The sequence below is a fragment of the Podarcis pityusensis genome, assembly GCF_964106645.2.
Source record: "Podarcis pityusensis genome assembly, chromosome: W".
NCBI lineage: Eukaryota > Metazoa > Chordata > Lepidosauria > Squamata > Lacertidae > Podarcis > Podarcis pityusensis.
Genome location: NC_138045.1, coordinates 22,817,148 through 22,828,045, shown reverse-complemented (window position 1 = coordinate 22,828,045; position 10,898 = coordinate 22,817,148).

The window sequence follows — 10,898 nt, the reverse complement described above, 5'->3', positions numbered from 1 at the left end:
ATTTGAAAAGTCCAAACATCCCTGCATAGGGGGGTCAATCCAGCCCCCCATTTCCAAGCCAAACCAAACTTTTTCTTTCCAAATCTGACTTTTTCCAAGTTCATTTGTCAAATCCGAAAGCTCATATTCCTGTTGGGCCTGTTCTGTCAGGACACACTCCTGATTTAATTCCTGGGTGGGCTCCACATATTTTCCCACTGTCTGTTCAAAGTTTCCCACTGCCTGTTCAAAATTTCTAATGAATTCGCCATCAAATTCGTCTTCTCATGTAACTGTTCCAGTAGGGCATTTGTTTTATAGAAAGCACACAATAGAGCTTCTAAATACATTGTCCTGCAAGGTCAAATGTCTATTCCCACGATTGTAATCTGTAACAGCTGCCGGCTCCCTGGAATTAGTTACAGTTTCACAGTCTCCCTCTAGGGGGAAAACTTCTATTTGTTCTTGCAACAAAGTTTTCCTTTTTGAGATATTTTGTCAATATTTGTTCCTTTAAACTGCGAAAGGAAACAGTGGAATCACTATGTTACTCTTCTTTTAGCTATCTGTCAAAAGCATTTGTCTCTGGTCAATGAGCTTCAAACGTCAGTCCTGACACCCCGCTCCAGGATCAGGACGGTGGAAAGTTACTTTACTTTAAATTCACTTCTGCAGGTTTAAACAGTCCGAAAAAGATCCCCCTTCTTCTCCTGCTGTCGAAGGGGGGTTCCACAATTTTAAATGATGAAATCCAATCCTTTAGAGGCGATTTTCTGAGCTCTAGTTTACGTTGTCTTTGCTTTATTCTGTCTACAAAAGAACGGAAGGCTGACTTCCTGTTTAGACCTTCCCGTTTCAGTACCAAATTGAAATAAATTTTTAAGTCCAATTCCTTTCTGCTCGCAAGTCCTTATTTAAAGTCCAGTTGTTCAAAGTTTAAGTACTCACGGGTGCTTATTTTAGAATCCAAATTGTCCCAGGAAAAAGGCAGCGCTCTCCGGCAATGGCTATGCGGCTTCGCTCCACGGAAATAGCAGTTGACTCACAGCACCGCGCCACTTCCCCCTCTTCACTTCGGAGCCCGTTAATGGGTTCATTTGCGGGTTGGGGGGGCGCTAAAGGTGCCCGCCGAGTCCCATGGTCACAGGCTTCATCCGCCTGTGATTTTTAAAGGGGTCCCCGCTTCGCCGTAGCAGAGAAGACCCGTTTCGCGCGGAGCTAGTCCCTCCAGTTCAGAGGGAGTCCGCCATTGCCGATGGCGCCACCCCGGAAGCCCCTTTTTGCTCCTATTTCTGGAGCTCATGTCGCTAATTGCTGATACTGCGTGTCTACGGGAGATCAATGGACGTCCGGAGGCGGCTTGGGGGCCATGATGGACTTTGTCTCCCCGGCAGTATCCCAACACTCTGTCCACCAAATCTAAATCCTTAAACCTGTTCCTCACTTCCACTGTGTATTCATAAGGGATTTGATTTAGATTGTATCTTACCAGCCCAGTGGTTTTTCCTACTTTCTTCAGTTTAAGCTTGAATTTTGCTATAAGAAGCTGATGATCTGAGCCACAGCCAGCTCCAGGTCTTGTTTTTGCTGACTGTATAGAGCTTCTCCATCTTTGGCTGCAGAGAATATAATCAATCTGATTTCGATGCTGCTCATCTGGTGATGTCCATGTGTAGAGTCGTCTCTTGTGTTGTTGGAAAAGCGTGTTTGTGATGACCAGCTTGTTCTCTTGACAGAACTCTATTAGCCTTTGCCCTGCTTCGTTTTGATCTCCAAGGCCAAACTTGCCAGTTGTTCCTTTTATCTCTTGATTCCCTACTTTAGCATTCCAATCCCCTATAATGAGAAGAACATCCTTCTTTGGTGTCACTTCTATAAGGTGTTGTAAGTCTTCATAGAATTGGTTCATTTCAGTTTCTTCAGCTCCAGTAGTTGGTGCATAAACTTGGATTACTGAGAGCCAGTGTGGTGTAGTGGTTAAGAGCGGTAGTCTCCTAATCTGGGGAACCGGGTTCGCGTCTCCGCTCCTCCACATGCAGCTGCTGGGTGACCTTGGGCCAGTCGCACTTCTTTGAAGTCTCTCAGCCCCACTCACCTCACAGAGTGTTTGTTGTGGGGGAGGAAGGGAAAGGAGAATGTTAGCCGCTTTGAGACTCCTTAAAGGGAGTGAAAGGCGGGATATCAAATCCAAACTCTTCTTCTTCTTCTTCTGTTAAAAGGTCTGCCTTGGATTCGTATCGAGATCATTCTATCATTTTTGAGATTGCATCCCAGTACAGCTTTCGCCACTCTTTTGTTGACTATGAGGGCCACTCCATTTCTTTTACGGGTTTCTTGCCCACAGTAGTAGATATGATGGTCATCCAAACTGAATTCGCCCATTCCCGTCCATTTTAGTTCACTGATGCCCAGGATGTCAATATTTATTCTTGCCACCTCATTTTTGACCACATCCAACTTACCCAGGTTCATGGTTCTTACATTCCAGGTTCCTATGCAATATTTTTCTTTACAGCATTGGACTTTCCTTTCGCTTCCAGGCATATCCACAACTGAGCGTCCTTTTGGCTTTGGCCCAGCCGCTTCATCAGCTCTGAATCTGCTTGTACTTGTCTTTCGCTCTTCCTCAGTAGCATGTTGGACGCCTTCCGACCTGAGGGGCTCATCTTCCAGCGTCATAACTTTTATATGCCTGTTGTCTTTGTCCATGGAGTTTTCTTGGCAGGGATACTGGAGTGGCTTTCCGGTTCCTGCTCCAAGTGGATCACGTTTGGTCAAAACTCTCCACTATGACCTGTTCATCTTGGGTGCCCTGCTCGGCATAGTTCATAGCTTCTCTGAATTATTCAAGCCCCTTTGCCACGACAAGGCAGTGATCCATGAAGGGGCTTCTGAGAAGTAGAAGCATGCATATGTACTCTGTACTTGGTTTGGGCCCCTTTTGCATCAATTACTGCCTCAATGCGGCATGGCATGGATGCTATCAGCCTGTGGCACTGCTGAGGTGTTATGGAAGACCAGGATGCTTCAATAGCATACTGCTCTATTTGCAATCCTTGTTTTGCTGATTTCATTTAATATTCTAATTTTCTGAGATTGTTAATTTGGGGTTTTCATCAGCTGTACGCCATAATCATCACAATTATAACAAATAAAGGCTTGATATAACTCGCTTTGCATGTCAAGAATCTACCTCATATATTAGTTTCACCTTTTCAGTTGAATTACTGAAATAAATGAACTTTTCCACGATATTCTAATTTTCTGAGTTTCACCTGTACATTAAATGTAATACCTTTTAGCAGCATAGGGCTAAGCAAAGGGCCAGGAAAAGATGGTAATAGGCTCAGGTCAGATGGGAAATGTAGGCCTTTTCCAATAACCTTTTCCAAAGGGTCCTCTGCTTGCCTCTACCAGGGGAACTCTGAGTAGGCCTCCTCAAAACTGTAGGCCCATGCCAACTGGCCCCCCAGCCCTCCACTCTTTTCTGGCCTGGCAAAACATTAAGGAGAAAAGTAGATATGTTTGTAAAAGGAACAAACCAAGCAGCTCACACACATCCCAAACAGGAGACATTATTACTACCATTATTATCACCATCCATTATCACCCACATCGTTCTGCTTTCAATAGGGCGGCAGCTATACAGGCGACCCCTCCACCACCAGCAGCAACCCCTCAGCCTGACACGGGGTGGGGCGCTATAGAGAACACTGTCCCTTGATGCCTTCTGCATGCTCAAGATGGGAATTGGAAGTACTATATACTTCAGCACGCCTCCCCCTCGTTCCTCACCTGACACGGCGTCGGGAGTCTCATCACACGTCAGCTCTGCCTGAAGGAGCCCGGTTCTATTCCGAGTGCCACCTTCCCCAGTCGACATTGCTTCCCGCGCTCCCAATGACAACGGCTCCTGGAAGCGACTCCTCCACTCTCAAGGAGAGACACTTCCACTACTGAGTCGCCGTAGGCAATGATAGAAGTGGCTGGGCGGTTGGCGAGGAGCCTGCGCTCACCCTTGGGCTGGCCACGCCCGCCTTTTGGCTCTCTCGCTCTAATACTCTTGATTCTTTCAAGAGCGCCTCACAATGGTAGGCTGAGCGGGGAAGAACGCACCCCAAATTGGCCACTATGAGGTCCCCAAAGCATGTTCCCACCACTTTTTATTTCCCTCAGTTGAAAAAGGGAGGTAAACAGGGCTGAATAGTAGAAAAATAATTATCTGTATAAATTGTTACTGCTAATAAATAACAACAATGATAAAGAACAGTGATAACAAAGCAATAATAGTAAAATAGAAAGTAGTGATTCAGATATAACACTATTATGCCTCAGCTATAGCATTATTACATATTGGGTACATTTTACATAGAATTGCAATATTTCTCTGTCCCATATGACTGGATCGTGCTATTTCTGAAACCCCTGTTTTTACCTGTTCTTGGTTTTATTGTGCTGGCTGTTTTATGTTATTTTTGTATACAGCCTAGTGAAAGCTCATACCAATAACAAACTTAGTTGGTCTCTAAGGTGCTACTGGAAGGATTTTTTTTAAAAAAATTGTTTCGACTATGGCAGACCAACACGGCTACCTACCTGTGATTGGTGGTTGAGATGGCCTTCCCGCAAATACATTGCTGATGTGGTGCCACTACCAACCTTGTGGGGGGGGCATGCTCATATGAGAGCACCATTAGTATGAACTTGTACTGCAATGTGGGCCATCCTATTGGCTCAAGTAGGTAATGTATGTCCAAAAGTCAAAGGCTACACACCAATGGACAATAGAGACAAACCTGCAAATACGTGGATTCTGACATTGGAATGCAATATCACAGGCTGCATCCACTCTCTCCAGGCCTACCACTCACTAGCTCTGCTTTGCACCCTAAATGTGTTTGCCTGGCTGGAATGGGTCCTTGAACTCTGATACTGAATCTTGCTTGTCTGGATGGAGGAGGATGGGTAGAAAGTAGACTCCTGTAAAAACATAAAACTCAAGATAGATTCTAGTATTTTTAGCCTGGCATATGTCTCACATGCACTGTGGATGGAAGCATCACAGGCAGCCACACTTTATCTTCCTGTCCTAAACATTAAGCCAGGATGCATGTGTTACATAGGGCTGCCATACATCCAGACATTACTGGAATTTCAAAGGCAGAATTGCTGTCCAGGGGGAATTTCCGAAATGTGGTGTTTTGTTTGTCCTCAGCAACTTTCAGGTTGTCCTGGTTTTTACTTTTTGAAATATGGCAACACTATGTTACAGATTTTACATTTCTAATGTGTATTTATCTCCCTCTTCTGCAAAAATAAGCTAATTGAAATGGTTTCCACTATGGGGGTCAAAAGTTTACAAACAAATTCAATCTGCACATCAGATTCGTATAATCACAAACTCTCTGTGACTCACAATTCGTTCTGGCTTGGTATGTACTTAAAAATAAAAAATTACCAGCTCCGCAGGATCGGGTCTTACCGCTGCGGCAAAGCGGGGGCCCTTTAAAAATCACAGGCGGGGGAAGCCTGTGAACGTGGGGACTCGGCGGGCACCTTTTGCGCCCCCCCCCCCCAAGTTGCGAAGGGACCCTTTTAAGGGCTCCGGAGCGGGACAGGGTGAGCGGCGCGGTGCTGAGAGTCGACTGCTTCTTCCGCGGAGTGAAGCCGCACAGCCGTTATCGGAGAGTGCTGACTTTTTCCTGGGACAATTGGACTTTGAAAGCAACTACCCGTGAGTAGGATTAAATTGGATTTAAAAGGAGAAAAAACAAGTTAATTCGACACCGAAGCGGGAAGGTATAAACAGGAAGTCTGCCTTCCTTTCTTGTAAATAGATCAAAGCAAAGAGACTGTAAAGCGGAAACTCGGAAAGACGTTTGGAAAAAGACTTAAATCTTAACATCTGGAAAGCGGTCTCCCCTCCGGATTGCAGGAGAGGAGGGGGGAAGGTTTGAACTGTTTTTATCTGCAAAAAAAAGGGGGAAAGGAAGCTAAAATCCGCTGCCTAAAACCTGGGAACGGACTGCCCCTAGATAAAGAACGTCGTTCAGTGGAAAGCCTATCGGTAAGCAGTGACTTTTGACAGCTAACTCTGCAAAAGAGATACAGTGTTTCTGGACCTCTCCTGGTTCTAAAGTAACTGCTTAAGTGCAACTGAAACTGTTGTTTTTAGATGAATTGGGGGACTTATAAGGACTATTTTCATTTTTAAAAGTTGCAAGCTTTGGCGGTTACTGTGTCCCCCTAGAGGAGGTTTGACATTGCTACAATAACAACTGGGTCAGAGGAAAATTCCATTCCAAAACAACCTTTCAACTGTGGGATCGACCTTGAATTTTCATGAGAGTGTTATGGCAGATGGGAGAGGAAAGTTAGAGCTGGCGCAGGAAAAAACTGTTGGGTGTAGTGAAGGGTTAACCTTCTGTGTCTCGAGGCTGAGAGGAGGCGTTTACAAGGGAAGTAAGCCAGGACGTGACGAAAGCAGCTTGGAATGCTGTGAGCTGAGTGAAAAGTGAAAGCAGCTTTGTTACGCAGCTGCAAGCTGAGAGAGAAGGACGCAGAGGAAAATGCAGCTTGAATCAGATGGAATTTCTTGCTTGTAAATATGCTACTTTTGAGCAAATAAAGTGCTACTAGAACAGAAGAAACGTGTGGGACTTGTTTTACTGCCCTTTCAACACGGACGCTGTGCAATTCTGCTAATTGCTTTACGACCTGCAGAGGAGTGCAGGGGAAACGTGCTGGACGCTGAACACTAAAGCAATAAATCTACCTAACATGGTTATGGGTCAACGTGAAGTGTGTGAGAAAGGGCTTTGAAGCTTTATTTGCTGATCGTCAGCTTGATTGACTGCCGGAGACTTCAAAGAGGCAGATCGGAGGAGGCTGACCGAGAGGGAGCTGAGAGCCATGACGTCCGGAGTGCCCAGTTTGGCTGTTGAGTGAGTACCTTTGGGAAAAGCCAACAGAAGGGAGGCAATGGCTCAGCCCTGTGAACATGGCTTTGAGTTTAAACTGCCATGACAGAAACTGACTAGCCAAAATTGGCTGCAGTGGAGCTTTCAAGTGGAGCTTTTGCTAGTTGGGGAGCAGCTGTGGAATGTAATTCACCCCACACAGAATGCAGCTGGGAAAGCAGAGGCTAATAGGGCTGCAGAGCAAAGTGAAGTTCAGAAGCGTGTGCTTGCTTTTTTGGCAGAAAGTGTGGATGCTCATCTGGTGCCTGTTGTCCTGGGTGCAAGAAAGCCAGAGGCCGCTTGGCTAGCACTCCAAGAAGCTTGTGGAGCTGGAGTGGGAAGCAAGGGCCGAGAAGTGGCTGCATCTGAAAGGGAGAGGCAAGATGGCGCCGGCCACATTCTTGACAGCCGATACACAGCTGGGAGGAGCTGGGAGCCCCCACAGGGGGGTGAAGGGACTGTTGCTGTTGTTGTTGCTAGCAATGCTGCTTGTGCTTTTGCTGAGCCTGGGAGCTGTGTGGATGCTGCAACGTGTCTGTGTGAAGAGAGGTCAAGTGTTGGGAGCCCTTTACCCATCAGAGGGGGTGCAGGAAAACATCCTGGAGACCCCGTGAGCAGTGGGGGGGCAGTGAGCAGTGAAAGCTCAGAGACGCCTCTTTCTACAAAAGCTGCCAAGAGTTGTTTACGTTGTGAGTCGGAGCCTGGGAAGCTGAAAAGAGCTAGAGGCTTCAAGGTCGGCCACCTGCAGCAAGTAGAGATAAGAGCTTCAGAGTTGTGTGGGAACGCCGAGACAAGTCCAGTCTCCATGGCAACTGAGAGAGTTGCATCTACGGAAGCTGTGAAGGTCGTGGGCAAGTCTTCCTGCCGGGGGGAGTCTGTTGCCGTGACAACCAGAGAGGACATCTGCAGAAGCCCCAAGGAGGGGGGTAGTGAGGAGATTGTTGCCCTGGCGACCCAGGAATGTAAACAACAAGACTTTCTCACTGTAATAATAGACTCTGGTGCCTCAAATTCATTGGTGCCATCTCCTGATCTTTTGAGGAATTGCAGGACAGTAAAAACTGAGAAGTTTGTTAAGTTTGCAGATGGAAGCAGAAAAAGGCTAACAGAGACAGGACTGTTCTTCTGTCCTTTTCTTAAGCATGAAGTCAAAGCTTATGCAGTGCCCGGTTTAACTAACTGTTTGTTAAGTGTGCATGATCTATTGATCAATGGTTTTCAAATTTCTTTTGCAGGTGACAAATGTGAATTCTCCAAGGATGGGAAACACGTGTACACAGTGCAATCTAAAGATAATTTGTTTGCTGTAAATGTGCCTTTTTCCACAGGAGAAGATGACACCGAAGATGCAAAGGGCCAATGTGTGAATGTAGCACCCCACCATGGTTGTTCACATATTTGGCACCGACGCTTCGCTCATTTGAATTGGAAATATCTCCAGAAAGCGCCAGAGCTGACACAAGGGTGCAAATTTAATGTTTGTGACAAATTTCTAGATTGCAATGCATGTAAACAGGCGAAAGTTGTGACATGCTCATATCCAAAGTCAGAGAGGCAGACCACGCAACCCTTTGAATTAATTCATGCAGATTTGTGTGGACCCATGTCTGTGGAGTCACTGGGAGGTTCGAAGTATTCTCTGCTTTTGATTGATGATTTTTCAAGGTCTGCTTGGACCTTCTCTCTGAAAACGAAAGGGGAGGCGGCTAAAATGATCAGGGAATGGATCACCGCAGTTGAGGTAACATTTTCCACCAAAGTTTGTGGTTTTCAAAGTGACAGAGGTGCTGAATTCACTGGTTCTGCTTTACAGGATTTCTTTAGGGAGAGGGGGATTAGCCACAGACTGACCGCTCCTTACTCTCCGCAACAGAATGGGCTGGCAGAGAGAAAGAACAGGATGGTGCAGGAAGCTGTGTCTGCGATCCTGTGGGACGCAGGGCTACCCCAGAAATATTGGTCTGTGGCCTGGCGCTATGTGGTCCATACGCAGAACAGAGTGTACAACTCTAGTGTAGGAAATACACCGTATTTCTTACTGCATGGAGAGAAACCTAAGGTGCACTACCTTCGTGTGTTTGGTTGTGAGGCTTGGGTGCTTATTCCAAAGGCTCTACGCAAAAAAGGTGAGCCAAGATCTAGAAGAATGATCTTTGTAGGGTATGAGCCTGGCTCAAAGGCCTGGCGGTTTGCGTACCCAAGTGGAGACCAGTCTAGGTTGGTTATCAGCAATAGCGCTGAGTTCTGTGAGCAAGCCGGTTGGAAACGTCTGCATGCTAATCCAGACGTGCTTCCACAGCAGTTCTATGACTCAGATGTTGAGGAGGAAGAGGAATTTGTTGCTGGGGACCACGGTCCAGAGCGACAGAGTCCAAGGCAGGGACAGCTCAGAATCCCTCAGAGGGGGGAACCTAGAACACCTCCTCAGGCAAGTGTCAAGTTTGAGCCAAAAAGTGAGCCTTCCTCACCTGCTGGACCAGCTGTAAGGCCCAAGAGGCGCAGCAGGTCAGAGGGGGAAGACACTGAAGTTGAGGATGATTTAGCTGGACCCAGTGAAGCGGCAGGGTCACCAGGAGTCACACTGAGGAGATCAGCGAGGACAAGGAGGCCTCCTGATCGGTACGACGCTTCAGGCGTCTGGGTCGGTTCTGCAAGATGTGAACCTGAATCCTTCGAGGATATTCAGAGTTTACCTGAGGAAGAAGCAGGCAAGTGGCACAGAGCAATGGACAAAGAGATGAAGTCCATGAAAGATCTAGGTGTGTTCTCATTCACAGAGTTGCCACCAGGCAAGCAGGCTGTGAGTTCCAGGTGGGTTTACCGCTTGAAACCCACTGACGCTGGAGAGCCGCAGTATAAAGCCAGATTAGTTGCTCGAGGATTTACTCAGAGGAAGGGAATACACTTCACGGAGGTGTATTCGCCAACGTCACGAGCGGAGACTCTGAGAACGCTTTTAGCTTGTGCAGCACAGAGAGGCTGGAAAGTAAACCACTTTGATGTGGATGTTGCCTACCTTAACTCAGATCTCCAGGAGGAGCTGTACATGATTCCTCCTCTGGGGTTTGAGAACTCAAGGCAGGATGTTGTGTGGAGATTGCACAAATCCATCTATGGATTACGTCAATCTGCTAGAAACTGGAACATGTGCCTGAATGAAGCTTTGGAGAAGCTAGGTTTCAGGAAGAGTCTTGCTGACAGTTGCTTTTATTTGAGAGGATCAGGAGACTCACAGGAACTGGTGTTGATTTGGGTTGATGACGTGCTTTTCTTCTCAGAAACAGATGAACAGGCGGAGAAGTTTGCCAAAGAGCTAGGTAAACGATTCAAGCTTAAACAGCTTGGTGCTGTCAAAACCTATCTAGGTGTCAATGTTGAGCGTGCACAGGATGGAAGTTTTTTGCTCAGCCAGAGAGGTAAAATTGAGGAATTGCTTCAGAAAATGAGGATGAGTGATTGTGCAGGAGTGAGAAGTCCTATGGAGACTAGTTTTGTGAAGGACAGCAAGCAAGCAGAACGCGCTGCGTTCGAAAATACTGAAGTGTTTCAGTCAGCTCTAGGGAGTTTGTTGTATTTGTCCCAGTGGAGCAGACCTGATATAGCGTTTGCTGTCAATCTGCTCAGCAGAGAAGCCTCAAACCCTAGTGTGCAAGCCTGGAATGGCGTCAAGAGAGTTCTGAGGTATTTGCAGGAGACCAAAGACTTTTGTCTTAGGTTGCCAGCTCAAGGAGAAGTCAAACTGACTTGCTTTGTGGACTCGGATTGGGCTAATCTTGAGGATCGCAAGTCTGTGTCTGGCCTAGTGGTGAAGTTTGGGAACTCAGTAGTTGGATGGAGGTCCAAGAAGCAAAGTCTGATAGCGCTCTCATCCACTGAGGCTGAGTTTAGTGCTCTTTCAGAGATGTGCAGAGAAGTAGAGTTCTATGCTTGTTTGGTGCAGGAACTCTGCGAAGTGGATTG